Consider the following 25,351-nt stretch of genomic DNA (forward strand, 5'->3'; position numbering starts at 1 on the left):
GCGCCTCACTGGTGAGGCCCGCCTCACAGTTTGAGAAGCACTGACTTATGTTATACTACTATGGCCAAGATCATTCCCAACACTAGAATTCATAGCTAATATTCCATTTTTTATGTGCAATACATAAATTTTACATTGCCGCTGTGGGACCAAATATTACATTTATAGTTGGTACTACGGTCATTGGTACTACGGTCGTTGTTGCACTGACAGCTATGTTCACTGCATCCCGGACATTGTTTTAAATTAAAACTACTGCTATAGTTTCCGTATATTTTACGCTGTGTAAACATAACCTAAAAATGTAATTCACTTGAATGAGACAAAGCGTAAGTAAAGCATTATATACATAACTATATTATTATACAATAAAATGTCTTCACAGGAAGCTAGAATGGTTTTAGTTTATAATAATGTAAAGTTTACATACTTTGCACAGGAAAGAGGTTATTGAGAATGTGAAGGGCGACTATGAGAGTCCTTAGTAGTACTGGACACTGTATAATTGAGGAAGTTTATGAGTGTTTAGAAACATTAATGAGGTCATTGTGGCTGGTCAGAGCACCATTCTGCCGCTAGCTTCATCACATACAAAGCTTATAAGATCACCCAAAGTGCAAGATAAGATTTTGACTGGTATTCATGATGGAACTTGTCACTACAAAACAGGCTTTAGCTGTCCACTCCTTCATTTCCACTTGTTGAAACAAGCAAAGAAATAGCTGAGAACACTGATAAGAAACCTTAAACTTTCCTACCTTTGCCAGTATATGGATGTTAGTTCTGATACAGAACATACAGATGTCACATATAAAATATTAAAAAGCAAAGTTAAAGTGAATGTACTAGCAGGTACATCGCTTTGAGATTTTTACATCAATAGACTGGTGCCGACGCAGGGATGCTGGTGCCGCGGTCTATTGTTTAAACCGTGGGCCATTTCCTGCGGTCTATTTTCGGTCACCGGCCCAGCCTGAAGTAGAAGAGGCAGGCACGCCTGCCCCCAGTGTGATGAAACCCCTCCCCTCTGTGACGCGGTTCCACTCATTCTAATGGAGCCGTGTCACAGAGTGGAGGGCAGAACGTCACAATGGGGGTGGACGGGCCCGCCTTCACTGCTTCAGGCTGGGCCGGTGACCGGGAATAGACAAGTCTATTGAACTAAAAATCTTAAAGTGATGTACCTACTGGTACATTTGCTTTAAAGGGGAAGTCCAGCAAAATTTTTTTATTAAAGTATGTATTGCCCCCCAAAAGGTATACAAATCACCAATATACACTTATTACGAGAAATGCTTATAAAGTGCTTTTTTCCCTGCACTTACTACTGCATCAAGGCTTCACTTCCTGAATAAAATGGTGATGTCACGACCCGACTCCCAGAGCTGTGTGGGCTGTGGCTGCTGGAGAGGATGATAAAAGGGGGACACAGGGCACTAGAGGGACACTAAACATCCCCCTGCCATCATCCTCTCCAGCAGCCACAGCCCGCACAGCTCTGGGAGTCGGGTCGTGACATCACCATGTTATCCAGGAAGTGAAGCCTTGATGCAGTAGTAAGTGCAGGGAAAAAAGCACTTTATAAGCATTTCCCGTAATAAGTGTATATAGGTAATTTGTATAACTTTTGGAGGGCAATACAATACTTTAATAAAATTTTTGCTGAACTTTTCCTTTAAAGCTTTTGAGCTTATATTCTAAATCTGAAACAGGGCCACACTACTATTCTATGCCATTTATAATGCTACGATCTCTGCACCATCCTTTACCACACCAATGAAATGTTACAATACTGATTGTTCACCTGGAGATAAATGGACCACATGTTTCTGGTATCTCTTATTTCTTTCTGTCAGAAGCGTTTTAAGGCTAGGTTCACACTGAGTTTTTGCTGTCCTTTTAACATATCCATTTCATGGGGGGAAAAACAGATGCAAAAATGAATGGTAGAAACGGAAGCAGATGTGTGCCATCCATTAGAATTTGTCTTCCATTAACATACATTATAAAAATAACTACTAGAAATTGATCAAAAATGACTTTTTCTGAAATTTGACTGCATTATTCTGTGGCTTAGGCCTCCTTCACACATTTTTTTCTGTCCATAAAACAGCATCCTGGTTTATTGCCCTGCTATGCATTTTTGCGGATGCACAATCAGTGATGTAAAACTGATGCGTCACTGATCCCATACTGATGGTTCAGTACAGTACATCCCTGATCCTGATTTTTAAGGTCCCCAAAAAACAAACAAAAACAAACTGATGTGTGGATGAGTCCTTAGAAAGGAAGTCAGACATCTTCAACACCAAACAACGTCTAAATAACGGACTTCTTTTAATTACAGCCGCAAATAATCATCATCATTTGCAGCCGTAATAACCAAAAGACGTCTGCAAAACAACACTGTGTGAGCATGGCCTCAGAATGACAGGAAGCAGTAAAAAAAAAAAATCTGGAATCCAAACTGTCCCACGTAAAATCACTCAACTGTTTCTCATAGCCGAGCGTATTCACTTTTAGCAGTATAATTATATAACTGGGAATTTTTCTCAATACTTAATATTTTTCATGTCCAATAAAATCCCTCGCCCAGCTGAGCACACAGTCTCATTTCTCAGCTTCTGGAACAAAGAAATATCAGATTGCACAAGGTCACGCAGAACCAGGATGACATTTTCCAAAGGATGTGTTGCTACTAATGCATCAGAATACTCCGATCTTAATGTCAAAACCTTCTGCCCAAACAAAATGCTGAAAAATGTTACAAATGATAAAATAATGTGACAGGCCATTAGGGTGTAATCTCTGAATAATGGTGGATTTACAGGATTTCTAATGAGTCAGATATTGCTCAGTGGTTGGAGCAGCCACAAGGGACAGCTGATGTGATGGGGATGTACCTGATCCTTACATACAACAGAAACAAGTACTGGATGATGAGCGGTAGGTGACAATCTCTAAGAAAAATGATCATGAACGGTAATGAGGATTGTGCTGCGTGGTGTCAATTAAAACAGAAGCACTTGTCAGCATGCGGGATTCAGATTAGCAAGCCACAGGAAAATGGAACTGAGCTTGTAGCGTTGCAGAACAAACTCATTATGTCATTGGATGCACTTTGTTAAAATACTGAACGTGCTCCTATACTGTAGGGTGTAATCAGCAATGCAAAAAAAAGCATGTCCACAGTGTATAGGTCAAAGAAAAAAAGTATTTTTTTAGAAAGCGATTGTTTTAGTAACATATGCAGCAGGTAACTATATAAGGCCGAGTTGACCCTCATCCGGCGATCTGGCGTTGTTTTCCTCCGACGCAGTAGAAAAGCATCTTTGAACTGATCCCATTCATTTGAATGGGATAGTTTAAAGCATCCAGCGTGTTAATAGAGCTGCCAGATCGCCGGACACACTGTTTGTCCGAACGTATTTTGCAGAGTACAGCCTGCCCGTTGATGGAAAAAAGGGTAGAGACAACTTTCAAAGTATTTTTTATAGAAAATAATTTTCCCTATCTAGAGTTCCCCTTTAAACAATTTAATTCAGAATTTTCCCAGTATGGGCCCATGCACACTAAGGAAAACGGGCGGATAAGCACCGTTGGATTCTGTGCGCACTCCCGCTTGAACATCCGGCCGTCCCATAGGCTTCTTTTTTGGGTGGACAGTGGAATCTGGCTGAATAGAATGGAGTCTATCGGACGGGAAGATCTTCAAGCTGGAGAGCGCGGGGGCACTATATGGCGGGGACGAGTGCACGGAATCCGCTGGAGCTTACCGGCGAGATTTCCGTAGTGAGCAAGGGCCCTAAAACTGGATCCAGGGCTGGGCTTGGGTCTGAAAACTTTAGTGCGCATGTTGCAGCCATGGTGAATCCAGTCAGTGTGGACATGTAAGTTGGGGCAGTTATCAAATTGACAGCAACTAGAAGCAGATTCATCATAAGTGACCTGGAAACAACATGTTTGGCTACCTGGTCCCAAACATTATTGGTATGTAATTTTGGAAAACATACTTCAGAAAACAACACTGACTATTCTCAATTGTTTTAGTGCGTAAGGGTGCGTTCACACCTACAGGATCCGCAGCAGATCTGATGGTGCAGATTTGGTGCTGTGTTCAGTTATTTAAATGAAATCTGCTGCGGATCCGCAGCAGAAAATAAGCTGCGGATCCGGTAAGTGTGAACGTACACTAAAGATATATATAGTGGCACAGTACTTTGTCTCTAGAGTGAAGAGAATGGTTCAGGGGCAGCTCCTGGTCCATCTACTCCACTCCAGCCTGAGAGATGATGAGGCTCAGGAACGCACCTGGTGGAGCTCTGTTAAAGACTTCAGAGCTTCCCAGTGTGGGAGCTGCAGACAAGAGCCTGGCGAGACAAATGTGTACAGTTTGTGATACTGAACATAAGGCTCAAAAGTGACAGGTAGGGAAGCTGTATTGTGTAGTTAGTGGCTAGACGGCCTAGGATTTATATTGTTTATGTGAATGGTGTTGCCTATATGTGTTTTCCGATGATGGAAGAACAAAGCCGCCTGTGTTTAAAACTTCCAGCACCAAGTGGGACTGCAATTTGTGGTGTGGCAACCGTCTCACCCGGGAGATGGTGTTCTCAGCGAGTAAGTAACCCCCAGATTGTTACTTATATAAATATATATCTACTATTGCAGGTTTCACACAGATTGCATTGGTTCTAATTCTGATTTTGGCTTATAAACACTAAGGGTACAAACACACACAGCAGATACGCAGCAGATTTGATACTGTGTTCAGTTATTTAGATCTAATCTGCTGCGTATCGCAAAATACTGTGTCAATTAACAATCGGACTATGGGTGCGTTTACACAGAGATTTATCTGGCAGATTTTTGAAGCCAAAGCCAGGAACAGACTATAAACAGAGAACAGATCATAAAGGAAAGATTGAGACATCTCCTCTTTCTAAATCCATTCCTGGCTTTGGCTTCCAAGATCTGTCAGATAAATCACTGTGTAAATGCACCATATGTTTTCTCTTTTATTTTTTGTGCTGTAAACTATTGAAGTCAATAGTAAATTGGCTGTTAGTATCAACTGACATTTTCTATGCAACAACAGCTGAAGATCAGCTGATTTTCCCCAGCCATTTATTTAAAGGGAAACTAATAGAGATGAGCGAACCTCGAGCATGCTGGAGTCTATCCGAACCCGGACTTTCGGCATTTGATTAGCGGTGGCTGCTGAAGTTGGATAAAGCCCTAAGGCTATGTGGAAAACATGGATATAGTCATTGGCTGTATCCACGTTTTCCAGACAACCTTAGAGCTTTATCCAAGTTCAGCAGCCCAGCTAATCAAATGCCGAACGATCGAATTCGGATTGACTCAAACCCGGTTCGCTCATCTCTAGAAACTAACAACAAGTTAGACGAATCTAACCTGCTGCTATGTTCCCATAGGGCCAGGGATGCTGAGGACCAAGCTAGTTTCCTTACTATCATCCTCAGCACCATTTCTCTGCAATCCTGTTTTGTAAAGGGGGCTATCCAGAGAGCATAAAGTCCTACACCTTTTCTGCTCTCTGCCCATTCATGCTGATATATACAATAGGGGTAGGAGCATGTTGCGGGCAGTGATTAATATCTGCCTGATGTTATAGTGACATTGGGCAGCTATTGCTCACTGCGTGCAGCCACAGATTCACATAATTCTTGTAGCAACATGCTTCACCACTTATCTGCAGAAATTATCAGCATGGACAGGCAGACGGAGGACATGGAGCACTGGGTAGCAGAAAGTGTAGGACCTTTCCTGCTTTCCAGATATCCCTTTTGGTATGTTAGATGGTTTGGTGCACTGGGGTGGGTCTACAGTCCTTGGCACACCAATCTGCCTCACATCATGAACATTTATTAGTAAAGCTGAGTGAACCTGCGGAAAGTTGAGGTTTGCACATATCCATGTTTTCCAGGTAGTCCTCTGGCTGCATTCAGCTTCTCCAGCCAGTGGGATTTAATTGCCAATTGTTCTGATTCACGCAAACCCAAACTATCAAAGTCTGCTCATCTCTACATTAGAACAGTAAAAGAGCTAACATAAATGTTTGCTATAGACATCACTGACTTTTTCTAGCACATTATGATAAATCTTGAAGAAAATCAAGTTTCAGCTACTGAGCAGAGGTTTATGTCCGTCAACGCTGAAGTCACAATTCCACTGTTCTTCCATTATATCAGGGGTAGGGAACCTTGGCTCTCCAGCTGTTGCAAAACTACAAAGCCCATCATGCCTGGACAGCTAAAGCTGAGTAGATGTATGTCCATCAATGCTGAAGTCATGATTGCACTGTTCTTCCATTATATCAGGGGTAGGGAACCTCCAGCTGTTGCAAAACTACAACTCCCATCATGCATGGACAGCTAAAGCTTTGGATGTCCAAGCATGACGGTAGCTGTTTTGTAACAACAGCCAAGGTTCCCTACCCCTGATATAGCTTTGGCTGCCTAGGCATGATGGTAGTTCTAGTTGTGCACCAGCTGGAGAGACAAGGTTTCCTACCCCTGAAAAAGCTTTGGCTGCCCAGGCATGATGGGAGTTGTAGTTATGTAACAGCTAGAGAGCCAAGGTTCCCTACCCCTGCACTATATCAACACTCATATACTGTCATATGCACGGTTTCCTAGACATATCCCATGGACTTGGCTCTGGTATAAAAAAACTGATCCATACACCAGTTTCCTATCATCTATATTAGCCTCCTCTTCCACAACAACATTGGAAGTATACAGTAATGTAAATGCCATATGATGATCTTCTCCAAAAACAACTTGTTTGGCAGCTTTACATAGCAGAGAACTAAATTACAGAACTGTTCACCAGAGCGGCACACTATCAGGGAGGACCAACAAGGCACATCAATAGGACTGGTCCATAACATGTATAAACTCCAGTGGCTTCTATGCAGAAGAGGAAGTAGCCAGAATTACTGAGACCAGGACTGATCCCTCTGACATGTGTCCCTAAAATAACAAGCTCCTGGGAGGCCAGGGGTTAATGGTAACAGGACTAACAAGTTTATTAGAGCATCTGGAGGAGGATCATCTGGCCTCATCTACCAATACAGTCAGGACACAGCCTCCTCCAGAGATTACCCACCATCCTGCCTGGACTCATCTGCTCTTCCCATAGCCAGTAGTACACATGATGTGTATGGAGCATCACTGCCAACCATTGCCTAACTTTCCATCTCATCCCAGTATTGTATACATTACCACTGCATTATAGGATGAGACATGCACATGGAGAAGTGATGCTACCGTATATTATACTATGAGATTATATATATATATATATATATATTATATATATATATATATATTGTATGTGGTCAGGGATAATCCAATGTGTATGTGCTGCAGACTACACACATCCATTATCCGCGCTCCATCCATCATCCCCTGCTCGGTTGCTACACGCAGGGAATAGTGAATGAGCACTGCAGAGGGGCCCCGGCACATGCATGAGTAATAAGAGGTGTCTCACCTGTGCCGCCGCCGCCGCCGTGTCCCCGCACCGGGCTCTGCCCCGTTACCTGGCGCTCCTGCACGGTGCCTGGCTGCCTCTTCTCTCTCCCCTTCATTCAGTATGGGAGCACATGCCAGCAGCTCCTCTGCCTCTGAGCCGGCTTCCGCCCCTCCCCCTCTCCCTCTCTCTGTGGAGTTAACCCCTGCTAGTCTGGAAGCTGCTGCTGCAGCAGAAATGTTTGTAAATACTGCAGGCAATATCCCCATGAATAATTCTGCCCCAGTGCTGCCAACTGAAGGGGTAATTAATGTTTTGCCCCCTCAGCAGTTGGCACCTGTAGTGCCCCTAAGTAGCTGGCACCTGTAGTGCACCAACCCATTTCTGAAGGGGAGAGGCCTTATTCTGATGCCCATCTCTATGCCACCCTCAACTGATATGGATCCTTGATCCAGTTCCCGGCGACATCACTGAAGGATCAGCAAACGGAGATCCTCTTTGTCATCATCCGCACTGGGCGCCATAGAAGCTCCGCTGGGTACAGACAATGCCGCTCCTGTTGTCACTCCAGTGATTGAAGGAGCCACATGTGTTCCAGGTTCCCGTGGTGGTGCTCCCCATCTGGGGATGAGATTCTTCCTTCATTGCAGATGATTATGGGCAAATTATCTTCTGGGGTGCTAGCCGTGTCCCCCTCCCCTCAGCTGCCGCCTCCTTTAGCGGGTACATAGGGATGCTTTCTTTTGGGGTACTTGTTGCTTTGATGGTTGCCTAGATAACATGGCCACTGATGTATGGCTTTGGCTTTTGGTGTCACAAAATCAGCCCCTTTGGGACCTGTGGCTATCCATCACCCTGGAGCCTGCTGGCTCTCTTATAAGGGCCAATGCAACTTTGCCAGGCTTTGTAAATGTAAACACAAGTGCTTGGCATGCGAGGACTCACACGCAGCAACCCATTGCCCGAGACCCTTGATGCCACCAGGCGCAAAACCCTTTGGTTCTGAACCCAAGGAGCCCGGTGAGCTTACTTGCTATGGCTCCTTGGTTAGACCATTACCCCAATCGGGAACAGCAGAGGTATTAAGGTTGGGTCTTCAGTTTACCGTTTGCTTATTCTGGTCTTTGCCAATAATTTAAAATCGGTCCCGGATATAATTAGACAGGTAGTGTTAGGCCGCATTGCAGGCCCTTATGCTGCGTTTACACGGAATTATTATCGTGCGAATTTGCACGATAACGATCGAATTTGACCGATAATCGTACGTGTAAACGCAACGAACGATCGAACGACAAGCGAGAAATCGTTCACTTTGATCTTTGAACGTGTTCTTAAATCGTCGTTTGCAAAAAATTTGCAGATCGTACTGTGTAAACAGTCGTTCACCTATCTTACCTATGTGCGAGATAGGCTAAGCGATCGCAAAACAAACTTTCCGTACGATATATCGTTCCGTCTAAACGCTGATCATTATAAAAGAAAAATCGTTACTTCGAAGTCGTTAATCGTACGATCGGGCGAATTATCGCTCCGTGGAAACCCAGCATAATTCTGAACTCCCTTTCCCCACTGGGTGTGGTCCCAAAGAAAGAGGAAGGCAAGTTTTGACTTGTCCACCATTTGTCCCTCCCTACGGGCCCTTCTGTGAATGATGGCTTATCTGCCCAGGATTTCTCAGTTACTTATGAGACTCTTCACATGGCGATTTCCCTCATGAGACATGCAGGCAGAGGTGCCCTTATGGCCAAACCTGGTCTGCCTTCTGGCTGCTTCCGGTACACCCAGATTTACCACCTTCTTGGTTGTCACTTAGAAGGCAGCTTCAATTACAATATGTGCTTGTCCAGGGACTGTCCCATATCCTGCCACCGCTATGACGTTTTCAGCTCTTGGAGTGGGTGGTGCACCATGAAACAGGCTTTACTTCAATTACCCATTTTCTGGATGGTTTTCTGTTTGTGGCCCCGGGGGAAGTCCATCCCGTTTAATGTGCAAATATGTTTTCTATGGTGGTTGGGGCCTTGTGTAGGGATACAGGGTCTATAAATGAATGTGTAGGGATACAAGGTCTATAAATGAATGTGTGTGTGTATGTATGTGTGTATGTATGTGTGTGTTTAAAGTTGTGTTTGATAGAGGCCGATTATCCACCAGGAAAAGTTATTTCTGTGCAACGTTTTTATTCCTGGTGGGAAGGGAGAGTACGTTGGTTGGTTGGTTGGTTGGGGCCAATATGCTGTCCACTGTGTTAAAGGGAACCGGCACTGTAATGAAGCAGTTGCGAATATCCAAGCACTTTCCCTGCTCCCGGCATCATATTGATACATGATGCCGGCCAGGGAGTGCACTACAAGGCTTTGCCGTTTTGTGTTTCGCAGAATGTGGGAATAAGCGGTTATGGTTGTTTTGTTTAAACAAGTCACAGCTAGAGGGTTGTGGCATTACACTTATTAACATTTTGCCCCTCCCCCATTCCCCCCTACACACCAGTATTTGGCACTGTGTGATGGCGATTGGTTCTATATGCTGTCTTGTGAGGCATGAATATGATGCTGCTGAGGGGTCAATACAATTCTGGCAGACCTCCAAAGCAAACACTGCATTAGTCATTTAATAATAAAGAAACGACATCTCTGCTCTCACGAATCAACATTTCTGAGGAACTTTGCTCTCACATTTCATATAAGGGAAGTCCACTCAGTTCTGCATTTGGTTTCTGCGGGTTTACAGTATCTATTTTTCCTTTTAATTTTACTTCCTTAACCAGCAGTGACAAAAGATCAATAACTACAAAAAATAATCCAAAATATAGTCTTCTCAAGGGAAATGATTACTATGTATAATGAATGGGCAACCAAAAATCTAGTCTGGGTTAAAGGGGTGGTCTAATCGAGACCAATATTTGAGCCACCTAGCTTTCCAAGACCCCAGCACATCTCTATTGTTCTATGGTGATCCAGCCGTCACTTCAGTATGCAAAACTAGGCCGGTGCAGTCCACAATGATCAGTAAATCATAAGTGCTAGTAGCCATGGCTAGAGCTTGTGATTCTTAAGCAGGCTGTGTATGGACTTTCACCTGTTTAATTCGGCATGTCCAGCCCTCGTCTGTGTTCACAACCATATGTGCTAACTGCGGGTGCTCGAGCTGCGTGTAACAGCACCTAAAAAGGGACTTAAAGCATTATTGTCACTTAAACTTTAAACTTGTTTGAACAACATGTGAAAAGTTCAAGACCTCATTGAGTCTTACCCTGGTTTACTTCTCAGCTACTCACTGCTGGTTTTCAGCCCGTAATGGTGTACAGCTATTTTTCATTCTCTTCATTTCAGGAGGTGGGACCAGAGCTGGCTAATTTTCCAGTAGTACACAAAGTTACTTCCTACCCTTGTTGTCTGGCAAACCACAGCACAGCATTTTTTATTTTTTTTTGCTATGCCAATAAAAAGTGCTGGTGAAAATGCACTGGACGTGCCAGGCTGGCACTGTGCTAGGGGAAAAGTCTTAAAGTACACCATACATATGGCAATATAGAAGGCAAGTGGAGGGAGAAAGTGTTACTGATGCACTGCTTGGATGAAAGGGCAGCCTCAGGGACACTGTAAATGCTCTGGAGGATGGAGACAGGCTCATAGATTGCATGCACATAGCCGAGGTTCACTTCCCCCTCTCTTGTACACAGCAGTAGCTAAGCCCTTCATCCACCTCCTGTTGTCCACTTTGCTTTCTCTGTAAATATAGATTCACTGAGCCTAACAACAGGCAGTGAACAGCAGATTGCAGGGAAGGGAGACACCTGGTGGCCAAGATCTTTTGAGCATTTTTTTCTGGCATAAAAAAATCATTTTTGATTTGTGATTTACAAATTTGATACCGATCACATAGGCTCGTACATGAAAGGGATGTTTAAAAGGAGCTGCTGTTAGGACACCTATAATGTAAGGGGTCTGTTTTTTTTGTTACACATTGCTGACACATTTAGTCGGGAGTTTTTATTGTTATTCCATATTAGTGTATTCTTCCTTTGCATAAATCCCATATTGACCAAACATTGGTGAAGTGTGGGTGTAACTAAATTTCTACTACATGACCATTCTGTAATATTAGATGTAAAAAGCTAAAAGCTTTTGTTCTACTATACACGTAATGGTAAATGAAAACCTCAGTGTGAGCTGCTTCTCAGTTTACCCTTTTATGTAATTATATTTACTGCACACAATTCTCGTATGAAAGTAGTAGACCATATTAAGCTTGTAAGGCCGGGTTCTCACATTTGCAGTTTTGGTTTCTTTGTTTACATAATTAGAGACTAATGGATTAATTGGTCTCTTTAATTTTGCCTTGGATGTCTGTCTGGGCTTTGCTTTGTGATGAAGCCTGGTTATGCTAATCACATGGCAAATAATAATTCCATTATTTATATAGCACCAATTGATTCCGCAGCACTCCACAGCATAAACATTTGCCGCTTTTGGTCCCTGTCCCTATTAGGGCTCACAATCGAAATTGCCTATCTGTATATTTCTGGGGTATGGGTGGGTTCACATTGAAGAATTTGCGCGTATAAACTCTGTACACACTCACGGACGCACACCTTTATGCCGGCTCCATAGACACCATTCTATGGGCCAGCTGATTCCGCCGAAAGAACTGACATGGCACATAGAATGCTGTCTATGGACCCAACGGAAACGCGCTGAGTTTATCCGCGAGAATTCCTCTATGTGAACCCACCCTATGGGATGAAACCCATGCAACTAGAAAGAGAACATATAAATTACTTGCAGATGTTGCGCTTAGTGGGATTTGAACCCAGGACCCCAGTGCTGCAAGGCTACAGTGCTACCTGTAGCCCAGCGCAAAGCCTAGACAGTTAATTTAGAAAAATGGCTTATCAACAGTTGGAGAGGCACTAGTCACAGACTAATAATGTGTATGTGTAATATATATATATATATATATATATATATATATATATTACACATACACATTATTAGTCTGCGACTAGTGCCTCTCCAACTGTTGATAAGCCATTTTTCTAAAATAAAATGAAAATATGCAAGTGTACCTGTGTACTTTCACAGGGAGTGTTAGTAGATTGTAAAATTTAGAGGAAACCCTCCACGTTGAAAAAATATATATATATATCAGTTTAACTCTAATGGCCCTTTTACACAAAACAATATTTGCCCGATAATCATCTTATGTAATAGAAGGCAATGATCAGCCGACATGAACGATGTCAGCTGATCGTTGCAGTAATTCGTCTTTTAACATCTTGAAAGACAAGCGACTAATATATCTGCAGCAGACCGCTGCTATCTGCTATGGGCTGCCTGGTCGATCTAGTGATCACCTGGGCAGCTCCCTGCAGCCCCCCTGTACTCACCCACTGGCAACGAGGAGCAAGAGAGCGCTGACGGTGCCTGTTTGCTCCTCTCAGTCGTCTCGTGTAATAGGGGCTCAAGTGAAAAGTCTAGAAACGTTCTAAATATATACCTACATATTGTGTAGCTATGTCTTGTTTTCTTTGCCATTTACAGTAAAAAAATTCCAATGGTTACCTGGAATTTTATGCATCTAAGCTGAGCGTGTTGTGTCTTAACATCTTGGCTCTGTAACTAAAAACTTAGGCCCCGGAGCAGCCTGGGGGGTGGGGGTTGACCCATACACTTTCTTGCTATGGGGCCCCATAAATCCTAGCTACACCCCTGTGAGTATCTGTTGGGAAATGGTCTGTATCTATGTTTTCCAGGCAGTCCCTGGGCTGTATCCATGGCCCTTTATGAGTGGGGGGTAGACTTTGGGATTCAAAAGCCGATCATTTAGCTTTATATGAATTACAACCAAAAGACTTAAATTAGCTCATATGAGAAAATATGGCTGAACAAAGTTGTTAGCGCACAAATAATGGACTACATGCAATAGTGCACAGAAGGATTCAGATTCATTCATGAATTGGGGTATGCGTAAAGTGACTCTGTACCCAGGGCTGTATTAACAGATGCTGCTGCCCTAGGCACTAAACCTGAAGACGCCCCATCTTCACGCACCTATTGGCGATACCAGACCTGACCAATACCACCATACCCCCCACCCCCCTGGAAAAGACACCAGATTTACTGGCAAGTCTGAACGGGAGCACGCTGCCCCCCTGCAAGGTGCTGACCTAGGCACCGGACCACGGGTGCCTAGTGGTAAATACGGCCCTGTCTGTACCCACAATCTGACACCCCCCCCTTCACCCCCCCCCCCCCCCCAAACCACTTGTACCTTCGGATAGCTGCTTTTAATCCAAGATCTGTCCTGGGGTCCGTTCGTCAGGTGATGCAGCTATTGTCTTAAAAAACAACTTTTAAACTTGCAGCCCTGTGTCAAACTGCCTTGGCCGAGAGTATCTGTGCCCTAACCTTGCACCACCCCTCCGTCCCTCCTCCCCACCCTCTTCATCATTAGGAATGCCCCTGGCAGGATTTTTCCTATTCCTCTGCAGTGAACACTGCACAGGTGCCTTAACCATCCTGCCCATGTGCCGTGCTCACAGCTGATGAATAGGAGAATACCTGCCTGGGTCATTCCTAATGATGAAGAGGGTGGGGAGGAGGGACGGAGGGGTGGTGCAAGCCTAATGCATAGTCACTCTAGGCTACACCAGTTTGGCACAGGGCTGCAAGTTTAAAAGTTTTTTTTTTTAAGACAATAACTGCATCACCTGCCGAACGGACCCCAGGACAGATCTTGGATTAAAAGCAGCTATCTGAAGGTACAAGTGGTTTGGGGTGGGCAGATTGTGGGTACAGAGTAGCTTTAAAGGGGTTAGCCACTTTATAGTAAACTTGCTCAGTGTACAAGTGTATTCACAGAATTAATTAACAGCAGCTTCCTGTGTACCCCATAGAGCTAAAATCAGACTCTCCTCCTCCAGGCTGAGCTGTCCTGCTCTGTGGCGATTCTGTCTATAAGATGGCAGACAGGGAGGAGCATGCGACAATGCCCACCTACAGTGTTCTCTATTGGCAAATACAGGCTCAAAAGTGGCCACTGGGAGGCAGGGCATGGTTACATGCTCCTCCATGTCAGCAATCTTGTGCAGCCCCCCCTCATAGTAAAACCCCCTTGTGCAGCCCCCCTCATAGTAAAAACCCCTTGTGCAGCCCCCCCCCCCCACAGTATAGACCCCTTGTGCAGCCCCCCACATCGCAACATTTATGTAAAAAATGAAAAAAACAAAATAAACTCACCTCACCTGGATCCTTGATCCCCCTCAGGCCTGGCAGCTTCTCTTCAGTTCAGTGAGCTTCCGGGATGCCAGCCCTGGCCGGAATCTCACTGATACAGGACCGCGGCGCCGGGATTTCTCCTCTCTACTGCACGGCGGCTGACATGTGACGTGATGACGTCACATGTCAGCTGCCGAGGAGGAGCGAGGAGAAGTCCGGGCGCCGCGGTCCTGTATCAGTGAGCTTCCGGTCAGGGCCGGCATCCCGGAAGCTCACTGAACTTAAAGAGGTCCGGCGGCCGTGGCCGTTTAACTGCATGGGGGAAACCGGGCCGGGGGCCCCTGCCGCGGCCCCCCCGGATTGGGGGAGCACAGGAGGAAGTGGCAAGGGGGGCCTTGCGGGCCCCCCTAGCGTAGGGGCCCGGTTGCCATGGTGACCCCTGCGACCCCTATAGCTACGCCACTGCACAGAGAGATTCTTATTGAAGCTAAAGCCAGGAACAGAATATAAACAGAGAACAGGACATAAAGTCTGAGATTGCTTCTCAAATTTCTTTTAAATCCATTCCTGGCTTTGGCTTCGAAAATGTGTCAGATAATCTCCATTACTTAAAAATTTCTATTAATGTGTACCTCTCCCTGCCTGAGTACTCATATAGAACCTAGCTTCAGGCGGCATTCACACATTCAGTGTTTTTCCTGGTCTGTGAATGTAGTCTGCTAGCTACCTCCTTGATCCATGCAGAACCGTCCGTGCTTGAATCCGTGTCTGGTTGTTTTTCACGGATCAGTTTTAAGCGTTTTAAATTACACTGATCACAAGGCATCCGTGTTTTTCCCGGATGAACATGGATGTAACGGTGTACATCCGTGAAAAACACAGATCTGTTCCGAGTTATGATATATTGTTAAACAGAATGGATTGGAGATCTGTGAAAACACTGAACATGTGAATAGCCCAATACAAAGCAATGGTCTATAAATTTATCTGTGTGCATGGACAGCTTTGCAGAACATGTGAATGCAGCCTTAAGATTTTGGTTGCATATCCCTGCGGTCCTCTTATTCCAAAGTCTAATAATTGCAAAAGAAATAAGCCTTTTTTATGTGTGGCGTTACAACTCAATTCACTGAAAATTAGGCTGCAACTCAAGATAACAGTGGGGCTGATATGTCTTGCCAAACTGAAGTTCCTCTGGCTGCGTTACCTCTACCTACCCCATTGAACCACCCTTTCTATCCCTCAAGCTATGACAGACAGGCTCTCCGACCCCGCTGAAATCCTGTACACGTGGTGTTCATTTGGTTTGCACTGTTTACAATCCCACCACAACCCAGATGGGAATGATGTGGGAAGGGATTCCAGCACAGCTCAGAGAGCCTTGCCTGTCAGTCATGGCTGGTTATAGGGAGAGGCAATACAGCCTGGGGCACCTCAGGGCCCTGACCACACCTCTGTGACACAATGTTTTTCTTTTTTTCTTCATATATTGGACATACAAACAAAAGGTTACATTTCTGTCTGTGATGTCATTACTGTTAAACTGTCAGAACTGTCAGAAGTTTCATAGCGATGTGAAGCAGAGGGGAGGATACTTTGAAAGCCTGGAGGAGAGGAATGTTAACTATTACATAGGGCAACGGAGAGGAGCAAACTAGCACTGTCAGTGCTCGCTTGCTCCTCATTCCCCATTTGCGCAGGATGCTGCAGGGGTGGGGGCTGCCGACGCTCCCATACCAGTGACTGCAGCAGATCGTTGCTATCTAAATGCATGTTGGCTGATCGTTGTCTTCTATTACATGAGATGATTATTGTCTGAATACAGCCGATGATCGTTTCGTGTAATAGGGCCTTTATACAGCTACATATTGTCTGACATCCAGACAGCAGCAGAACATTAGTGCCTGGAGCTGACCGGAGCCGGTAATTATTGCATCTGTCAGATTGACAAGATGGAAGGCTCCTGCGCATGTGTAAATGTGCATGCTCCTGGGTCCCTGCCATCACCTATTGAGGAAAAAGAAGGTTTTGGATTCAATGAAAACTCTTTAAGCTCTACAACATGGGTAAACCATATCTTATGGTGATTGTGGACAGGGGAAGCCTTACAGATCATGTTTGCGAAACCCCCATCTAAAGCGACTCTGTACCCACAGTCTGCCCCCCACAAACCACTTGTACCTTTTGGATAGCTGCTTTTAATCCAAAATCTGTCCTGGGGTCTGTTCGGCAGGTGATGCAGTTATTGTCCTAAAAAACAACTTTTAAACTTGCAGCCCTGGGTCAAATTGGCATGGCCTAGAGCACCCATGCCTTAGGATTGCGACACCCTTCAATCCCTCCTCCCCACCCTCCTCATCACTAGGAATGCCCCTAGAACAATTCCTCCTATTCATCACCTGTGTGAACACTGCACATGAGCTGGATTGTTAAGGCACCTGTGCAGTGTTCACACAAGGGATAAATAGGAAAAATCCTGCCTGGGGGCGTTCCTAGTGATGAGGAGGGATGGAGGGGCAGTGCAATCCTAGGGCATACATACACACTCTAGGCCACGCTAAGTTGACACAGGGCTGCAAGTTTAAAGGGGTTATCCAGCGCTAGAAAACATGGCCACTTTTGCCGTACTCTTGTCTCCAGTTCAGGTGTGGTTTGCAGTTAATGGAACTGAGTTTAAAACCCCACCCAAACTGGAGACAAAAGTGGTGCAAAAGTGGCCATGTTGTTGTAGCACTGCATAACCCCTTTAAAAATAGTTATTTAGGACAATAACTGCATCACCTGCCGAAAGGAACCCAGGACAGATCTTGGATTAAAAGAAGCTATCTAAAGTTACAAGCGGTTGGGGAAGGGGGGGGGGCAGATAGTGGGTACAGAGTCGCTTTAAAGGATAACCCTCTATGAAGTTTTGCATACAGCATCTCACAATTTATTGCGGGCAAAATCCATCAAATCTACTACAGAATAAAGCATTTGTGCAATAGTATAGTTTATATTTACAAGTGCTTTTGCCCCCTCTGGTGGTAGATACTTATAAGTGCAACTTTTTCTGAGGCTGCATTCAGATCACCCCTTTTCTTTTTTTTTTTGACTGGCTGTAGATGTGCTTCATGATGGATTGAAGTTGAAAACAAGATCTGAATGTACTCAATTCAACCAATATCATTGTCTTATATAACACAGAATGACCATTGGCAGTCAATCTAGTCTGCAGTTTACATAACTCGACTATGCGTCAAGTCCAATATCTACTTAGTTTTAAATATAAGCAAACAAAGGAGAAAGAAAAGAATATTTTACTAGAGAGGCAAAACATTTATGCTGGGTGGTTCACAGACAATAAAATAAAAACAAGGAAGGGCTGCATAAAGGGAAAGGTAAGTATAAAAAGTAGCCTTTTTTATCAACAGTGTGTGTTTTTTTTTTTTTTTTTAATTGTGTCATTACTAAAAAAAAAAAAAAGTTTCCTGGTCTGCCTTTCAAGTGAATGTATGCAATAGCATGAAATCTCAGCACTCATCTAAGAGCCATTTACACAAGTCGAATATAGCCTTGCAAGAAATGGTCCTATAGACGATAATTGGCCCGTGTAAAAGTGACAGCGATCAGCTGAAGACCAGGAAACCACCCAATCCTAGACTGATCATGTCTTTTATAGGAGGCTTCAAAATTTATTGTTATTGGCCGCACAGGGGATGTGTGGCTGATAACAAAAAGGGCAAACTGACAGCACAGATATGTATTTAGTTTCCAGATCATACAGCAGTCAGGGCCGTATTTACCACTAGGCACCCGTGGTCTGGTGCCTAGGGCAGCATCTTGCAAGGGGGCAGCACCAGGGAGCAGGGGGGGAGGAAAAAAACTATTTTTTTTTTTGTTTTTATTTCTTTAGTCTCCCACCTCCTGTTCACACTTGCCAGTAAATCTGGTGTCTTTTCCAGGGGGGTGGGGGTTATGGTGGTATTGGTCAGGTCTGGTATGGCCAATCGGAGTGTGAAGATGGGGCATCTTCAGGTTTAGTGCCTAGGGCAGCAGCAGTTGTTAATACGGCCCTGACAGCAGTACATACTTACTTAGTTTGCTGCTGCTGTGATCCGACATCCTGTTCTCCTCCTCTGCCATCTAGCTGCTGTCTTCAGGCCCCGCCTCATCCAGAATGATTGACAGCTAGAGGAGGTGAGTCCTGAAGACACAGTGGCTGGGCAGGAGATGCAGATAACAGGATGCCAGATCACAGCAGCAGCAGCCCACAAAATAAGTATGGACTGCTGTGTATATGTATATCAGTGCTGTCAGTTTTTATGGCTAAACAAACGATACAAGGATTGTCCCTGCAGCCCAGCTGCTTCATTTCTCTTCCCGTGTGAAGGATGAGGGCTGATCTCGATGATTGGTGCTTGTTTGCTGCAGCAAAATTATGTAATGTAAAGGGACCTTTACAGGGTTGAAGCCCTTTCCTTTAATGAGCCACTAGCTGCCTGTCATTTATTACACATTCAAAGTGCAACCGGTTATTTTTTGACATTGTGAACTAAAGTGATCAGCCAACTAGGGAGCATGAGTATATAACGTGAGTATATATCTGCCTGACAGGCTTCAGCTTAAGATGTTTAGTCACTTAAAACCCACCCATCTTAAAGCCTTTGCTACTATTGTCAGGCTAGCTTCACACTGCCTTAATATCCTGGAAAGACGCCAGTAAAATTGCCATGGCGTGTTTTGTTTTTTTTGTTTGTTTGCAAAAATGCCGGTGCCCAGATTAGATGTTAGGTGGGAATCAATGAAAGTTTATGATATGCATAACACATGTGGCGCTTTTGAGGCTCTGCGGCAGTTTTTTCCAAAACTCCGTATGCTGAGGGTATGGAGTTCTTTCTGCAAACGGTGGCATTTTTTTTTCTCCCAATGGGAGTTCAATGGGATTGTTCTGGTTGTCTTGAAAATTCTATTGTTGTGTGTATTTTTTTTTTTATACTGGTGTTTTTGTCACCTTTTTGTGGTCCAGCAGCTAGGTCATGTGATGGCAGAGGGAAAGAAACAGTTCAGAAAAGTTCACAGAAAAACGCCTAAACCTCATTCACATGTAAAGTAAAAAAATACCAGAAAAAATGCAAACCTGTGAAAGAAAACACCATGCGCTGCATTGGTGTTTTTTATGGCATTTAATTTTTTTTTTTTTTTTGCTTGAAAAAACACCAGACAGAAAATGTGTGTGAGGAAACCCCCAGGGATGGTAAATCTCCTTCACAGTACTGCAGTAGGTGGCAATTTCAAGTTCAGTCTTTTATGCCAAAAAAGAATTTGGCTACATGGTAGGAAAGTTAACTGATTGGCTAAGCCGGACCAGAGCCTGGAGCCTCACATGCAGCCGCGTCACCGAGCTGGTAATGTATGCTCTTGGGGGCGGCACATACTCAAAGCGTGATATCAATTCCGCTGCAAGTGTGTGTTATAGGGATGAATGGGACTGCATCCGCTGCAGATCCGGTAGGTGTGAAGGCACCCTAACAGTTAGTGGAAAGATTTCTATTTAACTAGCGCCATGGTAATATGTTTGACTCTACATTCAGTGGGTATATATGCTATAGTGTATACATAAGGCCACAAGCTTCAACATCTTCAGGGCCCCTCTATAGCACAATATTGCCCCAAATTCCCAAATTTGATTTGTTGACTTTCATCAGGACGACATTTATATTGTAGACCGTGTAGAGAGAAAAATGGCGTCAGCACCACGTAAAACAGTGGTTCAAATCCTGGTGGTTTACTGCAAATGTTTTGGCTGTATACCTCAGCTTTTATCAAGTATGGTTAACTACTGCTTTATGTGGTACTGTTGCCATATCTTCTCTATACATGCTGTACACTGCAGTGAGGATAATACGGACTGAACCTCCCCTAGGTTACATGCATCAGGATTCCTTTGAAGGGTACTGTTTCCACTTCAAACATCTGCATTGTGTCTGTAACTTGTTCACTTTGTTTTTATTTTCTCCTGTGTTTCAAAAATATACTATTAGCTTTATTGGAGTTCTGGAATCAGCCATACGTTATGAAATGGCAAAATTAAAGGGGTACTCCAGTGGGGGGAAAAATCTTTCAAATCAGCTGGTGTCAGAAAGTGCCAGAGATTTGTAATTTACTTCTAATAAAAAAAAAATCTCCAGTCTTTCAGTACTTACCAGCAGTAAGTCGTGTATTCTTTCCAGACTGACACAATGCTCTCTGCTGCCACCTCTGTCCATGGCAGGAACTGTTGGGAGCAGTATCAAACCCTCATAGAAAACCTCCCCTGCTCTCCAGACTGGAAAGAATACACCACTTCCTGCAGGACATACAGCAGCTGATAAGTATTGGAAGACTTGCATTTTTTTGTTTTTTTTACAGAAGTAAATTACAAATCTCTAATTACTTGCCAAAAATAAAACTGGAAAAAACTTTCTGTCACACATAGATGTCACTCCATGTCCTTCCAAGCCCTCCAAGACACAATGGAAGTTTTGTAAATATGACAAAACCATATGCTAGTGAGTTGTGTTTAGTCCTGGGAAAATAATTATTTAAAGGAAATCATTTTATTAGTTTCAAGCAGGGTCTGTAACTCTAGATTACTTTTACATTACCGACCCTCTTATGTGTTTTTATATTAAAGGGGTTATCCATCAAAAATCTATAAAAAAACAAGAATTACTAACCGGTAATGTCTTTTCTTTGAGCCCATGACGGCACCCCTGGAGAGGACCACCTCCTACTCCCATTGGACAGGAAACAGAACACTGGACCTTTAAAGACTCGCCTCCTCTCTCCAACACCAGTTCTTTGCAAGGATCCTAGGAGCGAATCTTTTTAACAAACACAACATAACATACCATCTGTGTCATCTAATATTTGCATCTATTCATTTGTGTATATTCACTTCCATATACATCTTTATATATATATACACACACACAAACATATCTCTCTTTTTTTTTTTTTTTTAAATAAAGTATATACATTTAGACATACATTAACTCCGTCAAGGTATGTCCCATCTTTTTTTTTTTTTTTTTTTTTTTTTTCAAGGGCGGGTATTAGGCGGGGTGCCGTCATGGGCTCAAAGAAAAGACATTACCGGTTAGTAATTCTTGTTTTCTCTTCTTGCCCTATGACGGCACCCCTGGAGATTAGATTAGGAATTTCTTCCCCCGCCTAGGGAGGGACTACTGCGTGAAGCACTCTTCTACCAAACGTCAAGTCCTCAGTTGAGGACAGTTGTAGCCTATAATGTTTAAAGAAGGTGTGTGGAGTGCTCCAAGTAGCGGTTCTACAGATCTGCTCTAGTGTAACAGATGCCCTCTGTGCCCAGGAAGTGGCTACTGCTCTGGTGGAGTGTGCCCCAAATCCTACGGGGATATCCCTTCCACTGGATCTATAGCATTCCCCTATAGCTTGTTTTACCCATCTAGCGATGGTTTGTGAGGTAGCTGCCTTACCCCTGTTCTTTCCCTGGAAGGATATTAAGAGATTATCAGTCTGTCTCCAATCCCTAGTGACCTCCAGATAGTGTAACAGAATACGCCTAACGTCCAATGTATGGAAGGCTGCCTCTCTGTCGTTGGATGGATTAATGCAAAATGAGGGAAGAACTACCTCCTGAGACCTGTGGAAATTGGATACCACCTTTGGGAGAAAGTCAGGGTCAGGAGATAAGATAATTCTGTCGTCCCTAATTGTCATGTATGGAGGGTTGATGGAGAAGGCTCTGATCTCGCTAACCCTTCGGGCTGATGTGATAGCGAGCAAGAAGGCAAGTTTCCAGGATAGCAGCCTGATAGGTAATTCTAACATTGGCTCGAATGGAGAAATGGTCAGTCCTGATAACACTATATTCAAGTCCCATGGAGGGAGTCTGGATTTTATACTGGGAGCCAGTCTAGTTGCAGCTTTTGTGAACCTTTTGACCCATGGATGTTCAGCCAATCTGAAATCAAAAAGCGCACTAAGGGCTGAAATTTGAACTTTTTTAGTGCTTGGTCTCAAGTTCTTGTTAAGACCCTCCTGCAGAAAGTCCAGAATTAGTGGAATATTAGGAGGAGCAATCACATTGATTGGCTGGTTCACGTACCTACAAAAGGCCTTCCAAGTTCTCAGGTAAATGGCTGATGTAACCCTCTTTCGGCTGGCCAAAAGGGTGGATATTACCTGAGGGGATAGCCCTCTGTCAATTAAAAGCTGCCTTTCACATGCCAGGCTGTTAAGTGAAGGTTCTGTGCTGTCGGGTGAAGTACTGGTCCCTGGTGTAGGAGATCCCGTGTCTCTGGAAGTACCCAGGGGTCTGCTACCGACAGTCTCCTCAACCAGGCGAACCACACCCTTCTGGGCCAGAAGGGTGCAACCAGAATGACATCTGCTTTGTCCTGCCTGATTTTGCGTATCACCCGAGAGAGAAGCCTGATCGGTGGGAAGGCGTAAAGGAGACCGCCTCCCCAATCCTGTGCCAGTGCATCTATGGCTGCGGGGTTGTCCTTCTGAGACAGGGAATAAAATTCTCTTACTTTTCTGTTTGCCCTGGTGGCAAACAAGTCTGCTTTCGGGGTCCCCCAGAGTCTGCAGATTTGATGGAAAACTTCCTGGGATAGCTCCCATTCTCCCTGTTTTAGTTCGTTCCTGCTGAGGAAGTCCGCTGCTGCATTGTCTGATCCTTTCAGGTGTAGTGCTGTCAGAGAAAGAAAATGAGGTTCTGCCAACCTGAAGATATGGTGTGTGATCCTCATCAGGTCGGTAGACCTGGTTCCCCCTTGGTGATTGAGGTAGGCTACTGCTGCCGCGCTGTCTGACAGTACCCTTACGTTCTTCCCCTGAAGCTCTGGTAGTGCCTGTATTAAAGAGAGAAAAACTGCTCTTAATTCCCGTACGTTCTGGGACTCTCTGGCTTCTTCCGGGCTCCATTTTCCTTGTAGAAGAAGTGGTCCTGTATGGGCCCCCCATCCCGAAGGACTGGCGTCTGTTGTAATGGTCTTTACTTCTGTAATATTCCAAGGAAGACCCTTGTCTAGATGTTCCCGTTGCTCCCACCAGGACAGGGATCTTAAAGTCTGTGGAGATAGAAGAAGAGGGAAATCTAGAGAATCAGTTACGCCATCCCACTCAGACAGAATCTGACATTGGAGCCTTCTGGTGTGATATTGTGCCCACGGTACTGCCTGGATACAGGAGGTTAAGAGTCCTAATAGTGACATGGCTGACCTCATAGTAGTAAGGGGGTTAGCAGAGAGTTGTCTGATTCTTGTCTGGACCTGTAAGATCTTATTCTCTGGAAGAAAGGACTTTTGAACCCTGGAGTCTAAGTAGATACCCAGAAATTTACACCGCTGGCTAGGCGTTTTGTTGGATTTTTCCTCATTGACCTCCCATCCTAGAGAGAAAAAAACTGACTCTATGAATTTAATATCTATATCTAGAGCTATCTGAGAATTGTTAACAATCAGAAAGTCATCAAGGTAGGGGATAATAATGATATTTCTTTCCCTGATATGTGCCATGACCTCTGCCATCACCTTGGTAAATGCTCTAGGAGCCTGAGAGATACCAAACGGCATGGCTGTAAACTGAAAATGTGAAATCTCAGAGCCCATATTTACTGCCACCCTCAGAAATCTGTAATGGTCAGGATGCATAGGGATATGGTAATAAGCATCTCTGAGATCGATGGTGGCCATAAAGCAGTTTTCCGAGAGATTCAGAATGGCTGAGGATATTGACTCCATTCTGAACCTCTCGTAAGTAAGGGCCCTGTTCAGTGGCTTGAGATTAATTATCTTTCTATATGAACCATTGGGCTTTTTCACAAGAAACAAAGTGGAGTAAAACCCCGTTCCTCTTTGCTCCCTGGGAACTGGAACAAGCACTTTTTTATTCAAAAGGGAATGGATCTCAGCTAGAAGAGCCCTGTGTTTGTCAGGATCTGATGACAGGTCAGTACATACAAATCTTTCCCCTGGGGAGGACGAAAAGGAGATTTTAAGGCCAAATTTTATTGTATCCAACACAAAAGTGCTACCAGAAATTGTACACCACTGTGAAAAATAACAGGTTAAACGCCCTCCCACAGGGACCTCATGTCATTGAGGGGCCTTTTTGTCAGAAGAGGGAAAGAGAAAACCCTTATTCTTCTTCTGAGGTCGCCAATCTTTTCTACTACTGACATTTCCACCCCTAGGTCTCCTACCTCTTCCCCTGAATGGTCTACTGGTCTGTTGGGGTATAAGAGGAAAACCCTTTTTTCTGTCAGAGGCTTTTTCTAGTATAGACTCCAGGGCTGACCCAAATAGCAGCTTCCCTTCACATGGGACTCCACACAACTTGGCCTTTGATGTGGTATCACCTTTCCACTCTTTTACCCATATAGATCTCCGGGCTGAGTTGGAAAGGGCCGCTGATCTTGCTGACAGTTTTAGGGCATCTGCTGATGCTTCTGCAATAAATGACACTGCATTGTCAATTGTAGTAAAAGCCTGGTTAAATTCCTGGCTTGGATTACTTTCCTTGACCTTATCCTTTAGTTCAGTCATCCACATCTTTAGTGATCTGGCTATTGAAGTCGTCGCAATCAAAGGCTTGAATGCGGATGTAGAGGCTTCCCAAGACTT

General features: G+C 44.2%; 1 protein-coding gene across 3 annotated transcripts in view; it reads right to left on the minus strand.

The window, feature by feature from the left end:
* Nucleotides 1–7,617, minus strand: part of CAMKK1 (calcium/calmodulin dependent protein kinase kinase 1) — a 158,298-nt gene extending 150,681 nt beyond the window's left edge. For 2 of the 3 annotated variants that reach the window (XM_069971140.1, XM_069971137.1), the window contains exon 1: nt 7,522–7,617. The gene's annotated coding sequence lies outside the window, so the exon portion shown is untranslated. The remainder of the gene's footprint in view (nt 1–7,521) is intronic. The other variant, XM_069971138.1, reaches the window with a different exon arrangement.
* Nucleotides 7,618–25,351: the final 17,734 nt, after the last annotated feature.

This window comes from Dendropsophus ebraccatus, chromosome 5 (genome assembly GCF_027789765.1).
Source record: "Dendropsophus ebraccatus isolate aDenEbr1 chromosome 5, aDenEbr1.pat, whole genome shotgun sequence".
Lineage (NCBI taxonomy): Eukaryota > Metazoa > Chordata > Amphibia > Anura > Hylidae > Dendropsophus > Dendropsophus ebraccatus.